Raw genomic sequence first — 10499 nt, 5'->3', positions numbered from 1 at the left:
ACTCTTAATCCTCTTTATCTATTTCACCCATTCCCCACCCACCTCTACTCTGGCAACCACCAGTTCATTTTCCGTATTTGAGAGTCTGGTTTTTTGTTAGTATTTTTGTTTGTTTGTTCATTTGTTTTCTTTCTTCAATTCCATGTATGAGTGAAATCATATCGTATATATCTTCCTCTGACATTTTTTTTCATTAGCATTATACCCTCCAGGTCCATTCATGTTGTTACAAATGGCAAGATTTCATTCTTCTTTATAATATTATATTGAATGAATAATATTCCATTGTGTGTATACCACATCTTCCTTATCCATTTACCTATAGACACTTGGGTTGCTTCTATATCATGGCTATTGTAAATAATACTGCAATAAACATAGGGTTCCATATATCTTTTTGAATTAGTGTTTTTGTTTTCTTTGGGTAAATACCCAGTAGTGGAATTACTGTATCATATGGTGATTCAATTTTTAATTTTTTGAGAAACTCTACTATTATCCATAATGGCTACACAAATTGATTTTCTGTCTGGATGATCTATCCATTGATATAAGTAGGTTGTTAAAGTCCTCTACTATTATTGTATTACTAAAAATTTCCTCCTTTATGTTCTTTATGTCCTCCTTTATAGTTGCTTTCTGTATTTAGGTGCTCCTATGTTGGGTGAACAAATATTTATAATTGTTATATCCACTTGTTGTATTGTTCCCTTCATCATTATGTGGTATCCTTTTCTGTCTCTTGTTACAGTCTTTGTTTTAAGATCTATTTTGTCCAGTATAACTATTGCCACCCCAGCTTTTTTTTTTTCCACTTCCATTTAAAGCATGGTAAATGTCTACCCATCCTTTTCACTTTCAATCTGCATGTGTCTTTAGGTTTGAAGTGAGTCTCTTGTAGGCAGCATATAGACAGATCTTGCTTTTTTATCCATTCAGTTACCCTATGTCTCTTGATTGGAGCATTTAGTCCATTTACATTCAAAGTAGTTATTGATTGATATATATTTATTGCCATTGTGTTACTTGTTTTACAGTTGTTTTTTTAGCTCTTTGTTCCTTTCTTCTCTTGCTCAATTTCCTTGTTGTTTGATGGCTTTTTTAGCGATATGCTTGAATTCCTTTCTCTTTATTTTTTGTGTATCTATTATAGCTCTTTGATTTGTGGTTACCATTAGGCTCATATGTAACATCTTATGCATATAGCAGTCTACATTAAGTTGATGGTCACTTAGGTTTGAACCCTTTCTAAAAAATGATGACTGGATGCCATGAAGTAGATGGCAATGCCTTAACCATATGCATGTTGTCAGGCCTGAGGGGCCTCTTGTCAAGGGGAGTGCTAACCTTCTCTCCTTTCTTAATACTGAAACCAGATTTTTAACATAGGATTGTTTATTTGGAGAATCTGATGTCATTTCAATATATCACACTAACACTTGGTTACATTGCATGAAGTGGATAATGGGAAATAAGGTAAAAAATATAGCAAGCACTTGTGAAATGACTTAATTTATAAATAATGATGATAATATCAATAATAACAATACCAATCATGTTGTAAGAGAAATTGCGAACTATCCCTCTTCTAATGATGGGAAACTCTGAATAAAAAAGATGATATTGAGTAACATAGACACTTTAACTATGTTTATTCTTCTGATCCATGAGCATGGAATATTTTTCCATCTTTTTGTGTCTTCTTCAATGTCTTTCAAGAGTGATTTGTAGTTTCTAGAATATAGATTCTTTACGTCTCTGGTTAAGTTAATTCCAAGATAACGTATGATCTTTGGTGCTATTGTAAATGGAATGGATTCCCTAATTTCTCTTTCTTTGGTCTCATTGTTCATGTATAGAAATGCTACTGATTTCTGAGCATTGATTTTGTATCCCGCCACATTACTGAATTACTCTATAACTTCTAGTAGTTTGGGGGTGGAGTCTTTTGGGTTTTCCATATAGAGTATCATGTCACGTGTGAAGAGAGACATTTTGACTTCTTCTTTGACGATTTGGATACCTTTTATCCTTTTTTGTTGTCTGATTGCTGTTGCAAGGACTTCTAGTACTATGTTGAATAATAATGGCGAGAGTGGGCATGCTACCCAGAGCAATCTACACTTTCATTGCCATCTTGATCAAAATACAAATGACATTTTTCAAAGAACTGGAACAAACAGTCCTTAAATTTGTGTGGAACCAGAAAAGGCCCCGAATTGCCAAGGAATTGTTGAAAAGGAAAAACAAAGCTGAGGCATCACGTTGCTGGATTTCAAACTATACTACAAAGCTGTGATCACAAAGACAGCATGGTACTGGCACAAAAACAGACACATAGAATGGAACAATGGAACAGAATAGGGAACCCAGAAATGGTCTCTCGGCTCTTTGTGCAACTAATCTTTGACAAAGCAGGAAAAAACATCCAGTGGGAAAAAGACAGTCTCTTCAATAAATGGTGCTGGGAAAATTGAACAGCTACATGCAAAAGAATGAAACTTGACCACTCTCTCACACCATACACAAAAATAAACTCCAAATGGTTGAAAGACCTCGATGTGAAACAGGAATCCATCAAAATCCTAGAGGAGAACATAGGCAGCAACCTCTATGACATCAGCCACAGCAACTTTTTTCATGACACATCTCCAAAGGCAAGAGAAACAAAAGATAAAATGAACTTGTGGGACTTCATCAAGATAAAAAGCTTCTGCACGGCCAAGGAAACAGTCAAAATAACTGAGAGGCAGCCCACGAAATGGGAGAAGATATTTGCAAATGACACTACAGGGAAAAGACTAGTATGCAAGATCTACAAAGAACTTCTCAAACTCAATACAGAGGAAACAAATAATCAAATCAAAAAATGGGCAGAAGATATGAAGACACTTTTCCAATGAAGACATACAAATGGTTAACAGACACATGAAAAAATGTGCAAAATCATTAGCCATCAGGGAAATTCAAATCAAAACCACCTTGAGATACCACCTTACGCCAGTTAGAATGGCAAAAATGGACAAGGCAAGAAACAACGAATGCTGGAGAGGATGTGGAGAAAGGGGGTCCCTCTTACACTGTTGGTGGGAATGCAAGTTGGTACAGCCACTTTGGAAAGCAGTGTGGAGGTCCCTTAAAAAGTTAAAAATTGAGCTACCCTATGATCCAGCCATTGCACTACTGGGTATTTACCCCAAAGATACAGATGTAGTGAAGAGAAGGGCCATGTGCACCCCAATGTTCATAGCAGCATTGTCCATAATAGCTAAATTGTGGAAGGAGCCGAGATGCCCTTCAACAGATGACTGAATTAAGAAGATGTGGTCCATATATACAATGGAACATTACTCAGCCATCAAAAAGAACGATTTCTCAGCATTTGTTGCAACATGGATAGGACTGGAGGAGATAATGCTAAGCAAAATAAGTCAAGCAGAGAAAGACAATTATCATATAGTTTCACTCATCTATGGAACATAAGAACTAGGAAGATCGGTAGGGGAAGAAAGGGATAAAGAAAGGGGGGTAATCAGAAGGGGGAATGAAGCATGAGAGACTATGGACTCTGGGAAACAAACTGAGGGCTTCAGAGGGGAGAGGGGAGGGGGATTGGGATAGGCTGGTGATCGGTATTAAGGAGGGCACGTATTGCATGGTGCACTGGGTGTTATACGCAAGTAATGAATCATGGAACTTTACATCAAAAACTAGGGATGTACTGTATGGTGACTAACATAACATAACGAAAATTTTTTTTTATTATAAAAAAAAGATGATATTGAGATTTATACCTGTTGCCGGGCAACAAAATGGCTCCTAGTGATCTCTGCCTCTTGTATCCTAACCCTTGTATATCTCCCAGGCTTGGCTTGTGTGGCCAATAAAATGTGGCAGAAGTAATGTCATGTCACTTCTGAGATTATGTTATAAAAGATACTGTAACTCACTCTCTCATTATTTACTGTGGGGGAAGTCCTATGTCATATAGTAAACAACTGTATGAAAAGGTCTATCTCTTGAGGAACCAAAGAATCTTGCCAATATCCATGTCTGTAGGCTTAGAAGTGAATTCTCCAAGCTCAATCAGGTCTTCAGATTACTGTAGCCCTCCCTCGTGGGCTTCTTGACTGCAGCCTCTTGAGAGACCTGAGCCAAAACTTCCCAGCTAAGCTTCTCCCAGATTATTGATACTCAGAAACTGTATGATATGATCAGGTGCTAATTTGGGGACAATTTGTTATACAGCAATAGATAACTAATACAGATTTTGGTGACTAGAAGTGGGATAATGCTGTAACACACACCTAAAATACATGGGTGACTTTGGAAAAATATTAGTGTTTTCCAGGGTTCTGTTTTTAGTTCGACTGTTCTTACTCTACACACTCCTCTGCATGATCTCATCTACTTTCACAGATTTAACTCTAATCTATGTATGAATGACTCTAAAACCTGTATTTCCAGTGTAGATATTTCTTCTGAGTTCCATGCTCATCACCAACTTCCTACCTAGCATTTCTACCCAAACTTCCAATAAACACCTATGGCTAAACATGGCATTTATGGAACTTATCATCTCCACTTCCCAAATCAGATCCTTGTCTTGTATACTTTGTCTCAGATTGGTACACCCCTTCTCCTCAGTCACCCATTCTAGAAATCTAGGTTTTTTTCCATGTTCCACATTCAAACTCTTTTCCTGCTGATTTAAACTCTTAAGTATTTCCTAGATTTGCATCACTTCCATATCCCTTCTAAGTAACTCTCTCTAGTTTCTTCTTTCATCTGAATTATTGCAACTGTCACCTAACTAGACTCACTAACTCCAAGCTTGCCCCAATAAAATCCATTTTCCACACAGTAGCCAGTATTATGTTTCTAAATTGCATATATGATCATCTTTAACCTGTGCTTAAAACATTTCAGTGGATATTTATGTCCCTCTGGATAAAGTCCAAACTACTCACTGTGTTTAAAACAGTTCCTATGATCATACCCTTAACTTTATTCCCAGATTAATTTATTGCTTACCTATCTCTCAGTGCACACTTGAATAAACGTGGTTCTTGTATTTCTTCAAGCACAAGATTTTTTGCCCAGTATGCTCTTGTATATATTTCCTCTACTTAAAGTGCCATTGCCTTACCTTTTAGTCTGGTTTACTCCTTTTCCTTTGGGAGTAATGTATAATAACCTCCTCTGGGTAACCAGCATACATTTCTTTTACAGAGTGGTTTAGGTAGCCCTCCTTGACCCTCCCATAGTCCCTGGAGCACATCTTATCATAATAAAAATTTTGTTTTATTAAAATTGCCTGTTTTCATGAATAGCTCTATAACAAGGCTATACTCCTTAAGGATAGGGTTTATGTCTTAATTATCTTTTATTCCAAATGCCTAATACTGTGACTGGCTCAATATAATTTTGTTTCTTGAATAATACCATCAGGAGTTGACAACTGATTAGAGGTTATAAGCTGAGGGAAATGCTAGGCAAGAGGTTATAAGCTGAGGGAAATGCTAGGAAAGGGTAAAAGATGATTCAAGAAGAAATGGGAGTCAGTGATTCTCAAACTTTATTATTGATAAGAATCAACTGGTAAACTTGTTAAAATGCGGATCCCCTAACCTCACGCCTACATATTTCTAATTCCTTAAATCTAAGATAGGTCTCAGGAATCTGCATTTTTAGCAAACATCCAAGTCACTCTGCTGCTGTGGTTTTCTGCCCAACAGTTTGGGAAACATTGGTTTAGAAAATTAAGTTTTAAAGTGATTTTTTAAAAAGATTTTATTTATTTGACAGAGAGAGATAGCAAGAGAGGGAACACAAGCAGGGGGAATGTGAGAGGGAGAAGCAGGCTTCCTGCTGAGGGGAGCCCAATATGGGGCTCGATCTCAGGACCCTGGGATCATTACCTGAGCCTCACCTGAGCTGAAGTCAGCTGCTTAACTACTGAGCCATCCAGGCGCCCCACGTTTTAAAGTAATTTAATGTCTCTGTAGTTTATCATAGGTGTCCATTTTTCTTATCTATTGTTTCAGGTTTTGTGGCATATAAATAAACTTAATTGCATTTAAACACCGTTCTATCACTTTAAATATAAAATTAAACCCCACCCTCCACTGGGATTTTCAAAAGCAAGTGAGTTTCAACTCTTCTGTATGGGTCTGCAGTTCACAAATAAGTCACAAAGAAAGGGCTGTCATAAACATATGTTGGGGAAATCAAATCCAGACAGTATATAGTAATTCTACAGTAATGTGCTACCAGCATTAGTTAAAATAATGAGACTAAATCCCTTTCAAAGAAGGTCAAATCACACATGGATTTTTTTTTCAAGCTTAAGTAATGTTTCTTGCTGAGATTTTAGGAAATCTAAAGATCATAAAGTACACAGAGACAAGATCTGCAACAACAGCTATTTTAGAGTAATAATTTAGGTGAGAATAAACTAAGTTAATGAGATTCATGTACTCAAGTGCCTATGTAGTTGAACTAATGTCAATTTTATTTGTATATGAGTTAAGTTCCTTTCTAAGATGTGCATGTGTGGGGTTTTTACTTCTGTACCTTTTGAAAATAACATGACCCTAATGTTATTGAATGGAAATAGAATAAAATATATATTCCGCATTATGCTCAATAGATATTTACAAGAAATCCTTTCTGCTGAGAAGGAGCAATAAAATCCACATGCAAGGAAATTAATAAGTTAAATTATATGTATTAGCAGTCAAAATATTTTTAAAATCTTTTTAAAACAGGAACATTAAGGAAAACAGCTAGTTATTTTCAATATTGGAAACCATAATGTTGATAGCAACTTTCATTTTAATCCCCAGAATTGGACATTGAACAAACAAAAAGCTGGTTATTTGCTTTTGGATACTTTGTCTGAAATCAGGGTATGTTGTTATCACACACTTCTGCTTTAGTTATGACTTCAGGTACTGAAAAATCAGGTTTCTTTTATACTGGCCTAATTAACAAAAAAAAAGGGATTAGAATAATATTCCACTAAAAATTCAGAATCTTACATAAAATCAAAATTGCTTTTATTTTAAAGAAAAAAAATGTGATATATAGATGATAGACTGAAGACCATAAAAATAAAGGTAAATTAATCTATCATGAATAAATCCAATAACTAAATGCAAAAACAGAAAGAAAATGAAAAAAACTAGATGTCTCAAAAGTCTGAGAAATAAAAACTGTGGGTGAATGAAAAGCTTAGAAAGTATCCATGAAATTGATGATTTTCTAAGAAAACATAAATTATTTTAAATAAATAAATTACCAAATAAAATTTGGTAAATAACAATTACCAAATTGATGTAAAGATAGAAAATCTGAAAAGATCAAAAATATGAAAGAAATTTTTTAAGTATAAAAATAAACTAATTCCTAAAAGACTCTGGGCTAAGAAAGATTTGTCTATGAGTCATTTCATTTCCTCAGAGAATACTTTCCTATGTTATTAATGTGTTTCAGAGCATAAAGAAAGAAGAAAATTAACCCAATAAATCCTGTGGACCTAATATTACCCTGATAAAATTTTAAGAAACATAGAAGAGATAATTTAAATTATAGCTGGATTTTATTTATGGTCATGCAAGATAGAGATGCATGAATACAATATAAATTACTGTCAATTGGATCTAGCAATATACTGAAAGTAACATGTATTGTCCTTGGAGTATTTATTCAGATTGTAGAAACTGTTCAGTATTTGGAAAAACATCAATAACAGATGAAAAATAACATCAATGTAATTGATACTGAGAAGATCAGGTTGAAGAAATTTTCTAGTTTGTTGAGTATTTTTATCATGAGTCCAGAGCTAATATCATACTTAATGGTGAAAGACTAAAGGTTTTCCCTCTAAGTTCAGAAATAAGACAAGGATATCTACTCTTCTTCAACTCGACATTATACTGGAGGCTTTAGCCAGTGAAATTTGGCCATAAAATGAAATAAAAAGTATCTAATTTGCAAAGGAAGAAGTAAAACTCTCTTTTTGAAGATAAGATGATCTCATATATAGAAAACCCTAAGTAACACACACATGCACACACACAGAGTCTTAGAGCTAATATTCAGGTTCAACAAAGTTGCAGGATATAACATCAAAATACAAAAATAAGTGTTATTTCTATACACATTCAATGAACAATCAGAAGAGGAAATTAAGGAAAAAAATACATCTTAAAAGGTATCAAAAAGAATCCAAATATATGCAACACTTGTACACTGAAAATTACAAAATGTTGTTGAAAGAAATTGAAAAAGATATAAATGAATGAAAAGACATCTTATATGCATGGATGCAAACACTTAATATTGACAAAATGGCAATCCTCCTCAAATTGATCTACAGATGCAATGCAATCTCTATTAAAATTCCAACACCCTTTTTTGCAGAAATTGACAAACACCACCTAAAACTGATATGGAAATTCATGGGACCAAGAATAGCCAAAATAATCTTGGAAAAGAAAAACATAGTTGGAAGACACACTTTTCACATTGAAATATTACCAGAAAGCTACAGTAATAAAAACAGTGTGGTACTGGAATCATAGTAGACATACAGATCGATTGGATGGAATTGAGAGTGCAGAAATAAACCCTCACATTTACAGTCAATTGCTTTTCAACATGTCAAGACTATTCAATTGGGAAATGTGTCTTTTCAACAAATGGTGCTGGGACAACTGGATATCTACATGTAAAAGAATGAATTCAGACCCAGTATATACAGTATATACAAAAATCAACTCAAAATGAATGGGAGGCCTATGTATGAAAGCTAAAACTATAAAACTGTTGGAAGAAAACATAGGTGTACATTTTCATGACGTTGGGTTAAACAAATATTTTTAGATAGCACACCAAAAAGACAGGACATAAATGAAAAAAAACATAGATTTCATCAAAGCTAAAAACTTTTTGCTCCAAAGGATATCATCAATAAAATGAAAAGACCACTCTTAGAATTGTAGAAAATAAATTCTAAATCTGATAAGGGATTTTTATCCAGAATATATGACCAACTGTTAAAACTCAAAAACAAAAAGATAAATAATGTGCCTTCAAAAAGTAGCAAAAGCTCTGAACAGATATTTCTCTGAAGGAGACAACACAAATGTGTAATAAATGAAAAGATGTACAACATTATTAGTTATCAAAGCCACAATGAAATAGCACTCCACATCAACTAAGATGAAGATATGCAAAAAGACAGGTACTAACAAGTGTTGTCAAGCATGTGGACAAATGGGAACTCACATACACTGCTTGTGAGGATGTAATATGATGAAGCTCCTATTGAAAACAGTTTGGAAGCAGAGAAAGACAATTATATGGTTTCACTCATTTATGGAACATAAGAAATAGCAGGAAGATGGGTAGGAGAAGGAAGGGAAGAATGAAGGGGGGGTAAACAGAAGGAGGAATGAACCATGAGAGACTATGGACTCTGGCAAACAAACTGAGGGCTTCAGAGGGGAGGGAGTTGGGGGATTGGGATAGGCTGGTGATGGGTATTAAGGAGGGCACATATTGCATGGAGCACTGGGTGTTATACGCAAATAATGAATCATGGAACACTACATCAAAAACTGGGATGTACTGTATGGTGACTGACATAATATAATAAAAAATTTTTTTAAAAAGGCAAAAAAAAAAAAGAAAACAGTTTTGTTATTCCTCAGTAAGTTAAATATGGAATCATCATATGATACAACAATTCCAATCCTAGGTATATACCTAAGAAATTGAAAACCTATGTTCAAACAAAAACTTGTACAAAAATGTTCATAGTAACATTATTCATGTATCCAAAAAAAAGGAAAACAACACAAATGTCTATGAATTGATGAATGGTAAACAAAAAGCGCCATATCTATATGATGGAATATTATTTGGCAATAAAAAGGAATAAAAATGGAGGAACGCATGGACAAACCTTGGAAACACAAAGCTAAATGAAAGAAGTCAGAGCCAACAATTTCGCGTACTGCATTTTTCATTTATATAAAATTTCCATAATAGGCATATCTGTAGTGACGAAAAGTATATTAATGGTTGCCAGAGTTTGGAAGGAGGTGGGAATGGAGAACGACTACTAATGGGTACAGGGTTTCTTTTAGGGATGATAAAAATACCCTAAAATTGATCATGGTGATGATTGCACAACTGTAAATATACTAAAAGCCACTGAATTGTAGACTTTAAATGGGTAAATTGGATGGTATGTGAATTATATTTTAATAAGGCTGTTAAAAGTAATAATATAGCCATCTTTTTATATCATTAGATGTCTTTTAAAACATAATTTAATGGATTCTTAGTGTTACTGTTATATATAGCATTTATTTAACTACTTTCCTATTGTTGAATATTTAAGTTGTTTTGATTTTTTCAATATTATTATCATTGTTTTGGTAAGAATTGCTATAGTTAGAAAATTGCATATATCCTTTCTTATTTCC

General features: G+C 34.3%; 1 pseudogene; it reads right to left on the bottom strand.

Moving 5' to 3' along the window:
* Positions 1–1250: 1250 nt before the first annotated feature.
* On the bottom strand, positions 1251–1369 carry LOC121103892 (annotated as a pseudogene).
* Between the last annotated feature and the right edge of the window lie 9130 nt (positions 1370–10499).

This window comes from Ursus maritimus, assembly GCF_017311325.1.
Source record: "Ursus maritimus isolate PB19 chromosome X unlocalized genomic scaffold, ASM1731132v1 scaffold_X1, whole genome shotgun sequence".
In the NCBI taxonomy this organism is placed as follows: Eukaryota; Metazoa; Chordata; class Mammalia; order Carnivora; family Ursidae; genus Ursus; species Ursus maritimus.
This window is presented reverse-complemented; position numbering and strand designations above follow the sequence as displayed.